At 29.7% G+C, this 20,155-nt stretch overlaps 1 protein-coding gene and 2 long non-coding RNA genes across 3 annotated transcripts in view; 2 read left to right on the forward strand and 1 right to left on the reverse strand.

Annotated features, from left to right (window-relative positions):
* Positions 1 to 20,155, forward strand: part of LOC126884396 (mitogen-activated protein kinase kinase kinase 11-like) — a 713,707-nt gene that overhangs the window by 501,657 nt on the left and 191,895 nt on the right. The window lies entirely within an intron of this gene.
* Positions 9,862 to 13,077, reverse strand: LOC126884413 (uncharacterized). Its single transcript, XR_007698020.1, has 2 exons — positions 12,849 to 13,077; positions 9,862 to 9,929 (listed from the first exon to the last, which is right to left on the reverse strand). It is a non-coding gene; the product is annotated as an uncharacterized LOC126884413 (long non-coding RNA).
* LOC126884415 (uncharacterized) lies at positions 15,099 to 15,859 on the forward strand. Its single transcript, XR_007698022.1, has 2 exons — positions 15,099 to 15,735; positions 15,792 to 15,859. It is a non-coding gene; the product is annotated as an uncharacterized LOC126884415 (long non-coding RNA).

Below are 20,155 nucleotides of genomic sequence, written 5' to 3' on the forward strand. Positions count from 1 at the left end.
TACCTAAAGAGATCTAAAATTTTATGTTATCAAATGTAAGTATCTCACTTTTTACCACAGGCATATAAATTTTCAAATACCGGCTTTACTCTTTCTATCCTTCAAATTTGCCACTAGAAATACTTTTCAATGCTTTCCACGTTGGACGACAGTTGATGTGATCTTGATTATTGATATGAGATAATATTCTTATATGTCATTTAATTTAATCAATGTATTAATAATAATCTAATTAATTAACCAGATCACATATCAATATGTTTTCAATCTCAGGGCGAATTATAAAATTAATTACTTACTTACGTGGCTTCTAAGTATTTCTCAATGGTTCCTAATCGGGATAGGAAAGAAAAGAATAAAATAATACACACATATGGGTTACAATTATAATCAAAATATTGTTTATTTTATTTAAATGGCAATCACTGCTTAATATTTGCTAGATCTTATTCTTAAACATAACATTTACAAATGGGAATCTTATTTCCTTTTGGTTTCCAATTGAAAGTTTTTTATTAACATTTAACTATTAGGATTTATTAGCAACAATTCTATTTAAGTTTGATGAAGCTTTTCTGATATTATTGATTATGTTCTTCAATTCTTAATGTGGTATTTAATTACGAAAAACCCATACATTCATGTCCAAACAAATGAGACTGACCTTTTTCTGGTGAACTGAGAATGTCTTCACACAAGACCCGTTTCCTGCTATCCTTGGCTGCGATCAAAACCTCGTCCTGGCTTTCAGTAATGTTCTCCTTTGAAAACTAGCTCGTATAGCTCTCGTTCCTGCTTCTGTCGTGATGCCGTGTTCTACCTTTTTCGAAACTTCAATCAGCTACCGGGACACTCTTGGCTCAAGGAGGTTCTTTACTCTCGACCTGGCCTACCTCTCGTTCCACGATAGATACTCCACACTCACGGAACTACACCGGCTTTTCTCACTCTCCGTACACTACCGTCTACTACTGGACTTCACCTCTCGACAGCTCAAAACATTCTGATCTATCTTTTTCATTCATTCCCCTACTTTCTAAATATCCCTTCCAGATTCACAAATCAACCTTCCACCACCAACTCTCATTCGCAGTATTCCTCAAAACCAATTTTTAATCTTTCTAAATATGCTTAATGGATTTCAAAAAAAAATAGTTAATTCCCATTCTAAAATTACTTTCTACTATTTACAAAATTTAATGACCTATTATCTACTTCAACTGAGTCTTATTTAGCATAGGCTAATGATCGAACCTTCCGCGAACAACGATAATGAACTATTATCTATTTCAACTGAGTCTTATTTAGCATAGGCTAATGATCGAACCTTCCGCGAACAACGATAATGGTACGCTCCATTCACTTTGTTTATTCTAAGCGCATTGTCCCGAGTTTCGTATGCTTCTTCTAATCACTTCTTAAAATTAAATATAACAATTTGTTGTATACAGGTTGTTCTAAATTTATATGCCCGTGGTTGAGAAAATTGAAAATATTTTATATTAAATTGAATTCTGTTTATAATTATCAAAATTTAATTTTCATATCAAATAGAAATATAACAATATATATATATATATATATATATTCCATATTCTCTATTTCATCTGTTTGATTTTATATATATATATATATATATATATATATATATATACAGCGTGTCTACTTAAGTTGGAAACATGGGAAACTTTTTTATTATTAATTTTACGAAAAAAAGTTATTCTTTATAAAAAGTTCTGCATGCCCCAAAAGGTATGTCAAAAAATATGAATTTCGGTCAAGGGTAAAGTACCTTTATTTCTCTCAATATCGAAAATTTTTATGATAAAAAGTTGTTTGGAATTTAAAACTAAGATCAAATATGCAATTACATGCTTCTAGTTAAAAAAAAATTACGGATACCCAACATCGTTTTTAATTATTACAAATATGATTACTACTCTTTTATTATTCACTTTACGAAAAAAAGTTATTCTTCATAAAAAGCTCTGCATGGTCTAAAATCTAAGACACAACCATGATATATCAACTTTTATTAATTTTATACGAGGTGTGTCAAAAAATATGAAATTCGCTAAAGATTATAGTACCTTTATATTTCACAATATTTCAATTAGAAGGATGTAATTGCATATTGAAACATAGTTTTTAATTCTAAACAACTTTTTTAATAAGCATTTTCCATTATGAGAAAAATAAAGGTACTTTACTCTTGAGTGATATTCATATTTTTTGACATACCTCGTATAAAATTAATAAAATGTGATATCTGATGGTTGCATCTTCGGTCTTAGGACATACAGAGCTTTTTATAAAGAATACATTTTTTTCGTAAAAGTAATAATAAAAGAGTTATCGTATGTGTAATAAATAAAAACGAAGTTAAGTATCAATAAATTTGAGAAAAATTTGGAAAATATTTCTTTCCAATTAGAAGCATGTAATTGCATATTTGATCTTAGTTTTTATTTCCAAACAACTTTTCATAATAAGAATTTTCGATATTGAGAGAAATAAAGGTACTTTACTCTTGAACGAAATTCATATTTTTTAACATACCTCGTATAATATTGACAAAATTTGATATCTAATGATTGAATCTGAAGTTTTAGAGCATGCAGAACTTTTTATAAAAAATAACTTTTTTTCGTAAAATGAATAACAAAAAAGTTTCCCATATGTTTCCAACTTAAGTAGACACGCTGTATATATACAGCGTGTCTACTTGAGTTGGAAACATATGGGAAACTTTTTTATTATTAATTTTACGAAAAAAAGTTATTCTTTATAAAAAGTTCTGCATGCCCCAAAACCTAAGATTCAATCATCAGATATCAAATTTTCTGAATATTATACGAGGTATGTCAAAAAATATGAATTTCGGTCAAGGGTAAAGTACCTTTATTTCTCTCAATATCGAAAATTCTTGTGATAAAAAGTTGTTTGGAATTAAAAACTAAGATCAAATATGCAATTACATGCTTCTTATTGAAAAAAAAATTTTTTTTCTCAAATTTAAGGATACCCAACATTGTTTTTAATTATTACAAATATGATAACTCGTTTATTATTCATTTTACGAAAAAAAGTTATTCTTCGTAAAAAGCTTTGCATGGTCTAAAATCTAAGACACAACCATGATATATCAACTTTTATTAATTTTATACGAGGTGTGTCAAAAAATATGAAATTCGCTCAATATTATAGCACCTTTATATTTCACAGTATTTCAATTAGAAGGATGTAATTGCATATTGACACATAGTTTTTAGTTCTAAACAACTTTTTTAATAACTGTTTTCAATATTGTGAAAAATAAAGGTACTTTACTCTTGAGTGAAATTCATATTTTTTGACAAAACTTGTATAAAATTAATAAAATGTGATATCTGTTGGTTGCATCTTCGGCCTTATGACCTACAGAGCTTTTTATAAAGAATACCTTTTTTTCGTAAAAGTAATAATAAAAGAGTTATCCTATGTGTAATGAATCAAAACGAAGTTAATATCAATAAATTTGAGAAAAATTTGGAAAATATTTTTTTCCAATTAGAAGCATGTAATTGCATATTTGAGCTTAGTTTTTATTTCCAAACAACTTTTCAGAATAAGCATTTTCGATATTGAGAGAAATAAAGGTACTTTACTCTTGAACGAAGTTCATATTTTTTGACATACCTCGTATAATATTCAGAAAATTTGATATGTGATGATTGAATCTTAGGTTTTGGGGCATGCAGAACTTTTTATAAAGAATAACTTTTTTTCGTAAAATTAATAATAAAAAAGTTTCCCATATGTTTCCAACTCAAGTAGACACGCTGTATATTATTGTGTTTTCAATTTATCAATCAAAAGGCAAAATAAAAATTAAATTAAATTTTTTTAAAATAACGCGGGCACATAAATTTGATACACCCTGTATATTGAGCTGTAAATATTTATTAGAATTTAGTTTGGATGTAAGTGGATTTCTCTTTTAATGAGCTTTCCGATGAACCATTAAAGACTTTTGTGAATAATTAAAGTGAAAAGGACGATGTATTTAGATTTAAAATGGAAAAAGATTGTTTATTACGGGAACTATAGAATCCACAGGTAGAGGTAATTATCATTTTCTAGAAAAATGGTTTAAAAGAAAGTTTGGAATTTTAATATCTTTGTTTCAACCCGAATAAATATTGTAGGGTGCCCCGAAAGTAATTAGGATGGTCGGAATAATTTTGAAAATGACTGTTTGTTTGTCGAATGGAAAAGAGAAATGTTTATGATTCTTGGCAAGTTGGAAGGGGAAAAGTGGTTTGAATGTTGAGTGAGTTTGAAAAAGAAGTTATTATGTTTTTGGCATCGCTGAGGAGCAGTTCGACGTTTTCGTGGATAAGTAGTTAACAAGTACCAGTGGTTGTTTGATAGTGGAGAATAGTGCTGAAAAGTGGAACGAGAGACAGATCAAATTGAGACGAAATACTTCTTTGGTTCTGTATTATTGTGAGAAGGAGAGCAGAGAATTTTTGGAGTTTGTGTGAATCGAGTACTGGTCAAAAGAGGCTTTGGCTCGTTGGAGAGTTGGTGCTGGTATGCTGATAGTTTTGAAGCTGGAGAACGGAGAGGGCTTTGATGAGTAGCCTTTAACATAGTCAACGAGGGAGAGCTGTTTTGGGTCACGAGAAGACATCAGAGTGAGTGAAGCAAAAGGTCAGTCAACTTATGTGAAAGATATTTTTATGTTCGGAAACTAAAATTTTGGCTAAAAGGCATATGAATTAAAATTCCAATATTTCAAAAAGTAAATAGGAAGTATAGCTAATCTTGCGAATACATAAATTGGTTTTGTTTATTTTGTTTTACCAAAGTCATCGGGAACAAACCGATAAATTGTTTTTTTTTAACTAGAATAAATTTAAGTGGTAAAAATTTCATTCGGACATCTGTGTCCACAGGTTTTAGATTTGATAGATTTTTAGAGTATTGATTTTGATAAATAAAAGACAATTCTGTATGTTTATTTTATATTTTTCTTTATTTCGTTTTCCTATTTTATCCCGATTAGGATCAACTAAGAGATACTGAAACCACGAGAGAAGATAAGTATAACGTAAGATAATTTAGACATTTTTTAAATATTATAAAAAGGCACCCTGAGATTTTTTTATTCATTTTTTATGTATGATTTGCGACAATTAAATAATTAATCAAATAAATAATAATTAATATAAAATTAATAAGAAGCAGATCATAACAACATGGCGCCCAACGTGGGGCTTTAAGTATCTCTGGTTGTGAATTTGAAGGGAATAGGAAACGGAAAAACAGGTGAAAGAAAATTTATTTGCCCGTCGGAAAAAGTTGATATATTTAAAATTTTTGAAATATTTGTTTGACTTAATTTTTTTTATCTAGGTACAGTTTTTACATATTTATTTTATTTTTGATTGATTTGAATTTTAAAACATTTAAAAATTTGTGGGATAAATTGATTATATTTGGGGAGAGAAAAATTTTCGTCTCGACAGCATACAAGGTATTTTCGGATTTCATATTAGGCGGGGATAAATTTTAAATACATGTCGATAACAACCAGAAGCAAAAGCAAAGAAAACAAAAAACAAGAACATTTGGAACAAGAAGAACATTTAGAACAAGAAGACATTTTTGAAACAACAATCATGGCATCAAAACAACAGGAATTATCGGGAATAGATAAAGTAATACAACTGATGCAACTCCAGTTACAAAAATGGGACGAAATATTAAATAAAAGGGATAAAAATCGGGAAGAAACATCAAAGAAGATGGATAAAATAGATAAAATGCAAGAAAATCAGGAAGAAACAAAACGAGCGATGAAGGAAACACAACAAAAAATGGATAACAATCAACAGGAAACAAAACAAGCAAAAGAAAAAGAACAGGACATTCTGGAAATGGACAAGGAACATGAGAAACGGAAAAAGGATAATTTTGACAAAAAACAAACGGTGGAAATGAATTTGGCAATGAAGCAAGGACAGAGAAGAAAGAGGAGAAAGCAACAGAAGATAAATAAAAACAATGAAGCCTGGGATTCCTCGAAAAAAGAGATGAGCCCAGAAGAAGAAAAAGAAGAAAAAAGAGTGACAAAGGAAATTGACGGTTGGAATTCCTCGAAAAAAGAGATGAGTCCAGAAGAAGAAAAAGAAGAAAGAAGATTGATAAAAGAAAATGAAGATTGGGTTTCCTCGAAAAAAGAGATGAGCCCAGAAGAAGAAAAAGAAGAAAGAAGATGGATAAAAGAAAATGAAGATTGGGATTCATCGAAAAAAGAGATGAGCCCAGAAGAAGAAAAAGAAGAAAGAAGATTGTCAAAAGAAAATGAAGATTGGGATTCCTCGAAAAAAGAGATGAGCCCAGAAGAAGAAAAAGAGGAAAGAAGATTGACAAAAGAAAATGAAGCTTGGGATTCCTCAAAAGAAGAGATGAGCCCAGAAAAAGAAAAGGAAGAAAAAAGATTGACACAGGAAAATGAAGCTTGGGATTCCTCAAAAGATGAGATGAGCCCAGAAGAAGAAAAGATCAGAATAGAAAAAGAAGGCGAAAGAGATACCTTTGAAACTGTGTTATTTGAAGAAGAAGTAAACAGGGGAGAAGCCAGAATTGAAAAAAGTGGTATTTGCACAGCAGTCGCGCTGAGATATTATTTTATTTACGAAAATGTAGGCGGAGGAGAACCTGAACTTCGTTTTGTGCAACATCCCTTAATCGAACTAGAAGTTGATATTCCAAAAGAGGACAAAGAGGAAGAACTAACTCCAGAAAACGTGGACTATGAAGACGATGTAGAATATTTGAGAAGTTTAGACCCTAAAGAATGGAAGTCACAGGATCATTACAAAGTCCTAGGTATTCCAAATATAAGATACAAAGCAACAGATGACATTATCAAAACTGCCTACAGGAAGAAAGTCTTAAAGCAACATCCTGACAAACGTAAAGCGCTAGGGGAAGAAATCAAAACAGATGATGACTATTTTACCTGTATAACAATGGTTTATGAAACTCTAGGAAATATAAGTAGGAGAAGAGCGTACGATTCTGTTGATCCACAATTCGACAATGATCTACCTTGTACTAGTGATATAAAAAAAGACTTATAAAGCGTTTACGTATTATTTTGACTTAAACTCCCGATGGTCTGAAAAAACACGGGTGCCCAAATTAGGAACTGAAAATTCGACAAAGAAAGAGGTGGAACACTTTTATTCGTTTTAGGATAAAGATAAAAATTATTCGTTTTAGGATAAAGATTAGGATAAAGAGGATAAAGATAAATGTCAAGATCGTGATGAGAGAAGGTATGTGGATAAGTTAAACAAAGCTGAGAGATTAAGAAAAAAAAAGAAGAAATAAAATTGATATGTGGAGAAGAAAAGGAGAAGGAACTGCGTGTAATATTGAGGGAATGTGAAAATTTAATAAATGAAGAAAACAGAGTAGCCAAAAAGTATGAAAATTCATTTGAGACTAAAGACTAATTCATTTGAAACTAAAGAGACTAAAGGAAATTTTCGATCGAAAACTTACCATATCCCATCTAAGTACAGACACTGGGAAAAATAAAGCAATTGTTTTTCAGGTGGGACTCAATATTTTGACACAATAGAAAAGTGTTGTTGTCGAGAGAAAATCATTTTTTTTTGCACTTATTAATACTGATTTTATCTCAAAACAAGGCGGGGATGTTATTGTGTTTTCAATTTATCAATCAAAAGGCAAAATAAAAATTAAATTAAATTTTTTTTAAAATAACGCGGGCACATAAATTTGATACACCCTGTATATTGAGCTGTAAATATTTATTAGAATTTAGTTTGGATGTAAGTGGATTTCTCTTTTAATGAGCTTTCCGATGAACCATTAAAGACTTTTGTGAATAATTAAAGTGAAAAGGACGATGTATTTAGATTTAAAATGGAAAAATATTGTTTATTACGGGAACTATAGAATCCACAGGTAGAGGTAATTATCATTTTCTAGAAAAATGGTTTAAAAGAAAGTTTGGAATTTTAATATCTTTGTTTCAACCCGAATAAATATTGTAGGGTTCCCCGAAAGTAATTAGGATGGTCGGAATAATTTTGAAAATGACTGTTTGTTTGTCGAATGGAAAAGAGAAATGTTTATGATTCTTGGCAAGTTGGAAGGGGAAAAGTGGTTTGAATGTTGAGTGAGTTTGAAAAAGAAGTTATTATGTTTTTGGCATCGCTGAGGAGCAGTTCGACGTTTTCGTGGATAAGTAGTTAGCAAGTACCAGTGGTTGTTTGATAGTGGAGAATAGTGCTGAAAAGTGGAACGAGAGACAGATCAAATTGAGACGAAATACCTCTTTGGTTCTTGTCAAAAGAGGCTTTGGCTAGTTGGAGAGTTGGTGCTGGTATGCTGATAGTTTTGAAGCTGGAGAACGGAGAGGGCTTTGATGAGTAGCCTTTAACATAGTCAACGAGGGAGAGCTGTTTTGGGTCACGAGAAGACATCAGAGTGAGTGAAGCAAAAGGTCAGTCAACTTATGTGAAAGATATTTTTATGTTCGGAAACTAAAATTTTGAGTAAACAGCATATGAATTAAAATTCCAATATTTCAAAAAGTAAATAGGAAGTATAGCTAATCTTGCGAATACATAAATTGGTTTTGTTTATTTTGTTTTACCAAAGTCATCGGGAACAAACCGATAAATTGTTTTTTTTAACTAGAATAAATTTAAGTGGTAAACATTTCATTCGGACATCTGTGTCCACAGGTTTTAGATTTGATAGATTTTTAGAGTATTGATTTTGATAAATAAAAGACAGTTCTGACTGAGATTTTTTTTTATTCATTTTTTATGTATGATTTGCGACAATTAAATAATTAATCAAATAAATAATAATTAATATAAAATTAATAAGAAGCAGATCATAACAATATATATATATATATATATATATATATATATATATATATATATATATATATATATATATATATATATATACAGGATGTGTGATCACAACTGACCAGTTAGGCACTAAATTGCTAATATAATTGGGTGTGCAGTTGAATAGGGAAAAAAAGAAGACCATTAACGTGTTCTCATTTAAACCAATGCATTATATTTCGTACATAGTCATGTACATCATCAGATGCTAGGCTACAATATACAAATAGTGAAAAAACAATCCAAATGTTACAAAATTTGATGACTTACTTTATAGAGACAGGATTGATGTTGGATAGAATAACTTTTTCCACTTCATGGTTTTTTTTTTTTCATTTTTCAAGAAGCCGGTACAAAATTAAATAAAATTATTAATAATTCTGATAAAATAAGGCAAAACCATCGATAATGTCAATATAGTCAACCTACATATTTATTAATTTTAAACTGTTTTAAATATACATCTTCGAAGATATAGAAATCTGTTTTTATCCTGTGACGAGTTTTTTACGATTTGTTTTTTTGAGACGTAATTTCGTATGTACATGTACAAAACCATGAAGTGGAAAAAGTTATTCTATCCAACATCAATCCTGTCTCTATAAAGTAAGTCATCAAATTTTGTAACATTTGGATTGTTTTTTCACTATTTGTATATTGTAGCCTAGCATCTGATGATGTACATGACTATGTACGAAATATAATGCATTGGTTTAAATGAGAACACGTTAATGGTCTTCTTTTTTCCCTATTCAACTGCACACCCAATTATATTAGCAATTTAGTATATATATATATATATATATATATATATATATATATATATATATATATATATATATATATATATATATATATATTATTACAAGAATTTCTTGGGCTTAGGTTCATATAAAAAAATAGGGATATCTATGATGTTATGACATTTTTATTTCGACGTTTCGGCAGGAATCCATGCCTTTTTCAAGAAATACATGACTAAAAAAACATTTTATCAAGGATATAATACAAACAGTGTAAAAAAGTTGACTTACCATGCATGCAAAGTTGGCTGTGAAACAACTAGGTACACAAATAGACGTCACAAATTTAAAACAATGTTAAAACATAGGAATATACCCACTATGTCATTACTTAAGATATAGTGTCAAAATCAGTGTGATATTGGTTGATGTTTGATTTATCACTTAATCAGTAGGTTGCTATCATGTCATGGGCGTGCTGAAATTTTCTTTTATTTATTTTAGATTAGATTAAAATAAATCTTGTTTAACTGATTAACGTCTTTTTTATCATTTATGGCGTTGTTGTTTTTTTTTAATGTCTATAGATTCCAGGAGCTCCCTCTTTTTCCTGTTTTGTTCAGTTTTTAGGATTTTTATCAAAAAATTTTTGTCAAAATCAAATTTATGTCTTTTCTCGTTTTCATATTTTGTGAGGGCTGTTGAGTTTTTTTTTACATATTTGTGAGAACGTATTCTTGAGTTCAGTAGCTGGCTGGTTTGTCCAATATATACCCCATCGCAATTTAAGCAGGGGATCTCATATACAACATGCGATTTTTTTAATTCAGGAGTTTTCGCTTTTAGTTGTGTATAATTCCTTTTTAAGAGATTGTACCCTTTATGTGCAACTGTAATATTATGTTTGGATAGGAGATTTGCAAGTTGTTCCGATAACCCTTTTATATAAGGAAGAGACATGTAATTCTTCTTCACTTTGATATTTTTGTTGTTGTTCCTGTTGTTATAGAATGTATGTAATCGCGATTTAAAGGTGGTTTCGATGAGTTGATGTGGGTATAAATTGAGTGCCAGTGCTGTTTTTGCTTTTTCTATGGCCTGAGGTCTATTGATAGGATCGGACAATTTGATAGCTCTGTCGGCGAGACCGATAACTACTGATTTTTTTTGAGATAAAGGATGGTGGGAGTTAAAATTTAGATATCTCGACGACCATGTTTTTTTGGTATACCATGAAGTAGTTATGGTACTATTGTTTCTATGTAGAGTCAGATCAAGAAAATTGATTTGACAATTTTTTTCGATTTCTAATGTAAAATTTAGTTTCTGGTGAAAGTTATTAAATTCACTTAGCAAAATATCCAGTTTATCCTCTGAAGCTGCAGTCAAACAGTCGTCTATATATCGATAGAAAAACGGTATATCGAAATCTATTTTATTTAGAACAAATTCTTCCAGGTGTTCTAAAACTAGTTGAGCGATAGCACTTGATATGCTAGCACCCATAGCGCATCCATCTGTTTGTTGGAATATTTTGTTTTTATATATAAAATATGTTGACTTTAGTGTTGTTTCAACTGCTAATATAAATTCTTCTAGAGGGATGTCTGTAAAAATTTTGATTTCATTCCATTTTTCTTTAATAATGTCTTTCGCTAAAGCTATTGGAACATTGGTGTATAAAGATACGACATCGAGTGAAACTAATTTATATTCTTGAGGTAAATGTATATTTTTAAGTTTTGATTTCAAGTCATCTGCGTCTTTTAAATAGTGTGGATTTTTATTGATTACATTAGAAATTATGTTCTTTAAATATTTAGAAAGGTTTTCGAAAGGAGACTGAATACACGAGACAATAGGACGCAGAGGCATAGCTTCTTTATGTGTTTTGGGCAGACCGTATATTTTTGGGGCTACAGCATTATGTATTTTAAGGGATTTGGCGGTATTTGGTGAGATATAGCTCATTTTTTCCCATCTGTCAACTAAATCGTTATTTTTTTTTTGGAATATGTTCGTAGGGTCATTTTTCATTTCACGGTATGTTGTTTTATCGTTCAACAGAGAATCCATTTTGTTGTCATAGTCGTTGGATTCCATAATTACAGTCTTGTTTGTTTTGTCAGGTTTTAGAACCATTAAATTAGGATTCTCGTTTAAAAAAGCTTTTGCTTTTTTAACTTTCTTATGTAGTGTTTTGTCTTCAAATTGGTATTTGTTTTTGTTTTTAAAATTTGTTAAAATGTTGCAACATTTGGTTCTAATATCATTTTGTACGCTGGTATTTAAGTTAGAAATTGAACTCTCAATTGAACAGATAATTTCTGACGTTGGAATATCATTTTTATTACGAATGGGAATTGCAAAATTATCTCCCAAACTTAAAACTTCTTGTACGTCACTGGGTATTTCTACATTAGTTAAATTTTCTAACCAAGTATCTTTCAATGTATTATTATGGTTTCTATTATTTGATTTTAATAACAGCCTATTAATTTTTTTGATGCTAATATCCCGTGTTTGACAAAAAATACGCTCACTATATTCTAATGATGTTTCTTTAAATTTATTTAAAATATCAACTGGTAATACATCGATTAGTTTAGCTTCCAGTTTTTCTAATTCCGAGTGTAAAGTTTTTAATGAGATAGTGGTATCTGCTATGAGTAAATTTAATGTTTGTTTTGCGAATAGGTTAAAAACGTTACCAAATTTACGTGCAAGGCTTACAGATTTCAGAGTTATATGTTCTGTATTTAAATTTAAAAAGTTTGGTATTAAACTTTCTGTCTTACATCTAAGAAGAAAAATTCTTCGATTTCTGTGATTGGCAATTTTAGCCAATAATTTTTGGTAGAATTTCATCTGTTGGACAGTTGTCCTTCCAAAATCTGTTTCAATACTACGATAGAAAGGCATATTTTCACCCATGCCTGCATATATTGTTATAGTTGGATTCTTGAACCTTAATATATTTTATTACAAGAATTTTTTGGGCTTAGGTTCATATAAAAAAATAGGGATATCTATGATGTTATGACATTTTTATTTCGACGTTTCGGCAGGAATCCATGCCTTTTTCAAGAAATACATGACTAAAAAAACATTTTATCAAGGATATAATACAAACAATGTAAAAAAGTTGACTTACCATGCATGCAAAGTTGGTTGTGAAACAACTAGGTACACAAATAGACGTCACAAATTTAAAACAATGTTAAAACATAGGAATATACCCACTATGTCATTACTTAACATATAGTGTCAAAATCAGTGTGATATTGGTTGATGTTTGATTTATCACTTAATCAGTAGGTTGCTATCATGTCATGGGCGTGCTGAAATTTTCTTTTATTTATTTTAGATTAGATTAAAATAAATCTTGTTTAAAACACTACATAAGAAAGTTAAAAAAGTAAAAGCTTTTTTAAACGAGAATCCTAATTTAATGGTTCTAAAACCTGACAAAACAAACAAGACTGTAATTATGGAATCCAACGACTATGACAACAAAATGGATTCTCTGTTGAACGATAAAACAACATACCGTGAAATGAAAAATAACCCTACGAACATATTCCAAAAAAAAATAACGATTTAGTTGACAGATGGGAAAAAATGAGCTATATCTCACCAAATACCGCCAAATCCCTTAAAATACATAATGCTGTAGCCCCAAAAATATACGGTCTGCCCAAACCACATAAAGAAGGTATGCCTCTGCGTCCTATTGTCTCGTGTATTCAGTCTCCTTTCGAAAACCTTTCAAAATATTTAAAGAACATAATTTCTAATGTAATCAATAAAAATCCACACTATTTAAAAGACGCAGATGACTTGAAATCAAAACTTAAAAATATACATTTACCTCAAGAATATAAATTAGTTTCACTCGATGTCGTATCTTTATACACCAATGTTCCAATAGCTTTAGCGAAAGACATTATTAAAGAAAAATGGAATGAAATCAAACTTTTTACAGACATCCCTCTAGAAGAATTTATATTAGCAGTTGAAACAACACTAAAGTCAACATATTTTATATATAAAAACAAAATATTCCAACAAACAGATGGATGCGCTATGGGTGCTAGCATATCAAGTGCTATCGCTCAACTAGTTTTAGAACACCTGGAAGAATTTGTTCTAAATAAAATAGATTTCGATATACCGTTTTTCTATCGATATATAGACGACTGTTTGACTGCAGCTCCAGAGGATAAACTGGATATTTTGCTAAGTGAATTTAATAACTTTCACCAGAAACTAAATTTCACATTAGAAATCGAAAAAAATTGTCAAATCAATTTTCTTGATCTGACTCTACATAGAAACAATAGTACCATAACTACTTCATGGTATACCAAAAAAACATGGTCGTCGAGATATCTAAATTTTAACTCCCACCATCCTTTATCTCAAAAAAAATCAGTAGTTATCGGTCTCGCCGACAGAGCTATCAAATTGTCCGATCCTATCAATAGACCTCAGACCATAGAAAAAGCAAAAACAGCACTGGCACTCAATTTATACCCACATCAACTCATCGAAACCACCTTTAAATCGCGATTACATACATTCTATAACAACAGGAACAACAACAAAAATATCAAAGTGAAGAAGAATTACATGTCTCTTCCTTATACAGTGCTAGTCAAAAGTCCGTACCCCCCTCGTATCTTTTGAACGGTTATACCTATAGTAGTGAAATTTGGAGGGAAGAAATAAACGGACGTAAGCTTCTTAACTAGTCATGACAGGTGACGTAATAGTGACAGATGACTTTACAGCGCCACTCTGACAGATAATTTTAAATGAGACCTTATGACAGGTGATACATCGTTTGAAAGGTATTGAAAATGCCTATTCAGACATACTAATTTTGTTTGAGTTTAAGCAAATTTTGATGAATAAATGAAATAAATATAAAATTGTACTTTCGCATTTAATTAATAAAAATTCTAAATTCCGCCTATGATTACTTGTCAAAAAGGTTGATGTTGTCGTAAAACTACTAGAGAATTGAAAAACGTCAACTTTTTTGACAAAAAAAACCATAGGCGGACATTTGAATTTTTATTAATTAAATGCGAATCTACAATATTATATTTATTTAATTTATCCACCAAAATCAAAATCCACTTAAACCCAAAAAAATTAGTATGACTGAATAGGTATTTTGAGTACCTTTCAAACGAGGTATCACTTGCCATAAGGTTCCATTTAAAATTATCGGTCACAGTGGCTCTGTAACGCCATCTGTCACTATTACGTCACCTGTCATGAATAGTTAAGAAGCTTATGTCCGTCTATTTCCTCCCTCCAAATTTCACTATTATAGGTATAACCGTTCAAAAGATAAGAGGGGGGTACGGACTTTTGACTAGCACTGTATAAAAGGGTTATCGGAACAACTTGCAAATCTCCTATCCAAACATAATATTACAGTTGCACATAAAGGGTACAATCTCTTAAAAAGGAATTATACACAACTAAAAGCGAAAACTCCTCAATTAAAAAAATCGCATGTTGTATATGAGATCCCCTGCTCAAATTGCGATGGGGTATATATTGGACAAACCAGCCAGCTACTGAACTCAAGAATACGTTCTCACAAATATGATACAAAAAACTCAACAGCCCTCACAAAACATGAAAACGAGAAAAGACATAAATTTGATTTTGACAAAACTAAAATCCTAAAAACTGAACAAAACAGGAAAAAGAGGGAGCTCCTGGAATCTATAGAGATTAAAAAAAAACAACAACGCCATAAATGATAAAAAAGACGTTAATCAGTTAAACAAGATTTATTTTAATCTAATCTAAAATAAATAAAAGAAAATTTCAGCACGCCCATGACATGATAGCAACCTACTGATTAAGTGATAAATCAAACATCAACCAATATCACACTGATTTTGACACTATATCTTAAGTAATGACATATTGGGTATATTCCTATGTTTTAACATTGTTTTAAATTTGTGACGTCTATTTGTGTACCTAGTTGTTTCACAACCAACTTTGCATGCATGGTAAGTCAACTTTTTTACATTGTTTGTATTATATCCTTGATAAAATGTTTTTTTAGTCATGTATTTCTTGAAAAAGGCATGGATTCCTGCCGAAACGTCGAAATAAAAATGTCATAACATCATAGATATCCCTATTTTTTTATATGAACTCAAGCCCAAGAAATTCTTGTAATAAAATATATTAAGGTTCAACAATCCAACTATAACTATATATATATATATATATATATATATATATATATATATATATATATATATATTTGTACAAATATTTTCGACCGTACTGTGTTAAATAGTGATTTTTTGAATAACGGCAATTCGGTCAGATGAAATAAAATATATTGGTCAAAGTAAACAGTGGCTTAAGCAACGCGTCACTCAACATAAAAGTGACTGCAACATCAAAAAAAACTGTTGTGCCTTAGTAGATCACCACTTAAATACAGGACATAAATTTGATTTTAATAATGTAAAAATTTTGGAACAAGTTGACAACTATAAAAAACGACTCTTCCTTGAGATGGTACATATTAACAAAACTCCAGAATCAATTAATTATAAGACTGACACTAACCATTTGAGTAATATCTACTGTAATATTCTAAGTAATTCATAACATTCTTTCCCAAAATTTAAAAAATACAAACAAATTACTCAATTAATCTACTAACAATGAATCTACCTTATTTTTATTCAAGTTCTAAATACCAGTCTTACACTAACTCATTACGTACCATCGATTACATTTTATAGTCAATTTAAAATACTTCAAGTCCTTTTTCATTTGTCTACTATTACCTTTCCACCTTAAAATTTCGCAAATACTTTCTCTTGTTTACTTTGACGTATTCACTAAAAAATTTTTTTTCAATATTAGACAATATTCTATTAACATAAAATATATTGCAGTTACCATAACTCCGAAATATATGTCAAAATTACATCAGTCATTTCTCAAGTCAATGTTCAATATAATATGTTAAACGAATTTAAATTATCACTCTTATAGTTGTAAGTAATGAAATGTTTTGTCTTTTGTCCATATCTAATCTTAATAAATTTACAGTTTTCTCCTGAAGAAGTCACCAAATAGTGACGAAATATTGAGACCTAGAACAAATAGAGTTTTATTTCATCTGACCGAATTGCCGTTATTCAAAAAATCACTATATATATATATATATATATATATATATATATATATATATATATATATATATATATATATATATATATTAATGTGTTTGCATTTTATCAATCAAAAGCAAAATAAAAATTAAATTAAATTTTTTTTTATAACGCGGGCACATAAATTTGATACACCCTGTATATTGAGCTGTTTTAAAATTTATTAGAATTTAGTTAGGATGTAAATAGATTTCTCTTTTAACGAGCTTTCCGCGGAACCATTAAAGACTTTTGTGAATAATTAAAGTGAAAAGAACTATGTATTTAGATTTAAAATGGAAAACATTGTTTACTGTATAGGTAATTATCAATATTTCTCGAAATTGATAATTGAAAAGAAAGTTGGAATTTTAATATCTTCATTTCAATACGAGTATATGTGGGAGAGTTTCTCCGAAAGTAATTAGGATTGTCGGAACAAATTTGAGGGTGACTGTTGTTTGTCAAATGGAAAAGTCAATGTTTTGATTCTTGGAATGTGGAAGGGGAAAAGATGGATTGGATGATTGAGAGAGGTTGAACAATTATTCATTGTGTTGTTGGCAGCGAGAAAGAGCGGTCTCGACGTGTTAAGTGCAGAGATAGTTAGCATATATCAGTGGCTAGTTGATAGTGGAGAATAGTGTTGAAAAGTGGAACGAGAGACAGATCAAATCGAGACGAAATACCTCTTTGATTCTGTAGTATTGTGAGAAGGAGAGCAGAGTATTTTTGGAGTTTTGTTGAATCGAGAACGTGTCAAAGAAACACGGTTTGTTGGAGAATTAGTGCTGGTATGCTGACAGTTTTGAAGCTGGACAACGGAGAGAGGCTTTGATGAGTAGCCTTTAACATAATCAACGAGGGAGAGCTGTTTGGGGTCACGAGAAGACATCCGAGTGAGGGAAGCAAAAGGTCAGTCAATTTATGTGAAAGAGATTTTTATGTTCGGGAAATAAATTTTTGAGTAAAAAAGCATATGAATTAAATTTCCAATATTTCAAAATATAAATAGTAAATATAGGTAACCTTGCGAAGACATAATTTTGTTTGGTTTAGTTTGTTTTACCAAAGTCATCGGGAACAAACCGATAAATTGTTTTTTGTAAAGATAAAAATTTTAGGTGGTATAAATTTCATTCGGACATCTGTGTCCACAGGTTTTTTAGATTCGATAGTTTTCAGAGTATTAATTTGATAAATAAAAGACAATTCTGTAATTTTATTTTAATAGTTTGCTTTATTTCTTTTCCCTATTTTATCCCGATTAGGATCAACTCAGAGATACTGAACCCACGAGAGAAGATAAATATAACGTAAGATAATTTGGTTTTTTTTTATATATTAAAAGGCACCCTGAGATTTTTTATTCAATTTTGATATATGATTTGCGACAATTAAATGATTAATTAAATAAATAATAATCAATATAAAATTAATAAGAAGCAGATCACAACAATATATATATATATATATATATATATATATATATATATATATATATATATATATATTTGTACAAATATTTTCGACCGTACTGTGTTAAATAGTGATTTTTTGAATAACGGCAATTGTTCTCAAAAACTAAAGCTAATACTCCAAATACATTAAAGAGCAACATAATTTACAAAATAAATTGCATTGAATGTCAAGGTTGTTATATTGGTCAAAGTAAACAGTGGCTTAAGCAACGCGTCACTCAACATAAAAGTGACTGCAACATCAAAAAAACTGTTGTGCCTTAAGAGATCACCACTTAAATACAGGATATAAATTTGATTTTAATAATGTAAAAATTTTGGAACAAGTTGACAACTATAAAAAACGACTCTTCCTTGAGATGGTACATATTAACAAAACTCCAGAATCAATTAATTATAAGACTGACACTAACCATTTGAGTAATATCTACTGTAATATTCTAAGTAATTCATAACATTCTTTCCCAAAATTTAAAAAATACAAAAAAATTACTCAATTAATCTACTAGCAATGAATCTACCTTATTTTTATTCAAGTTCTGAATACCAGTCTTACACTAACTCATTACGTACCATCGATTACATTTTATAGTCAATTTAAAATACTTCAAGTCCTTTTTCATTTGTCTACTATTACCTTTCCACCTTAAAATTTCGCAAATACTTTCTCTTGTTTACTTTGACGTATTCACTAAAATTTTTTTTCAATATTAGACAATATTCTATTAACATAAAATATATTGCAGTTACCATAACTCCGAAATATATGTCAAAATAACATCAGTCATTTCTCAAGTCAATGTTAAATATAATATGTTAAACGAATTTAAATTATCACTCTTATAGTTGTAAGTAATGAAATGTTTTGTCTTTTGTCCATATCTAATCTTAATAAATTTACAGTTTTCTCCTGAAGAAGTCACCAAATAGTGACGAAATATTGAGACCTAGAACAAATAGAGTTTTATTTCATCTGACCGAATTGCCGTTATTCAAAAAATCACTATATATATATATATATATATATATATATATATATATATATATATATATATATATATAATAGAAACTTTTTAATTCCTGTGTTTTCGGTCTGATAAAAATAAAACACTTTGTTATGGCTTAAACGTTTCGGCTAATTGCCATTTTCAATAAGCACTTTAATGAATAATTATAAACATTACATAAAACAAAACAAAAGACTAAAATTTACATTGCACTTGTTGGCTTGGCGTTTTGTTGTGGAATGCGAGCTTGACTCTTGAAACCATATGGCAGAATTCAAAATTGACGTCCGTTAAGGACCGTATTTAAAATATTTGCCAAATTGTACATTTATAAAAATTAAATCAATTTATCAAATTATGATATACATTGGAGAGATCCTTGATGTCAGTTTTATTATTTATGCGAAAACTATATATATATATATATATATATATATATATATATATATATATATATATATATATATATATATATTGCTTATTTCCTGACCGTGAATTTTTAAATAGTTGGTTTTTAATTCCTGGGTTGCGGTCTGTTATAAATAAAACACTTGATTTTGCTTAGACGTTTCGGCTGTTTGCCATTTTCAATAAGCACTTTTAATTATTAAACATTACACTGTTAACAAACATATTTTATATACAATACACGTAATATTTTGAAATTTAAAAAAATGCACATCGTGTTTCTCTAAGATGTTAAGAGAGAATGCCAGGCATGGGCATTGGGCATATGGTAAAAGCACTTCACAACGGTTTTGGATG

Source organism: Diabrotica virgifera, chromosome 5 (assembly GCF_917563875.1).
Source record: "Diabrotica virgifera virgifera chromosome 5, PGI_DIABVI_V3a".
Classification (NCBI taxonomy): domain Eukaryota; kingdom Metazoa; phylum Arthropoda; class Insecta; order Coleoptera; family Chrysomelidae; genus Diabrotica; species Diabrotica virgifera.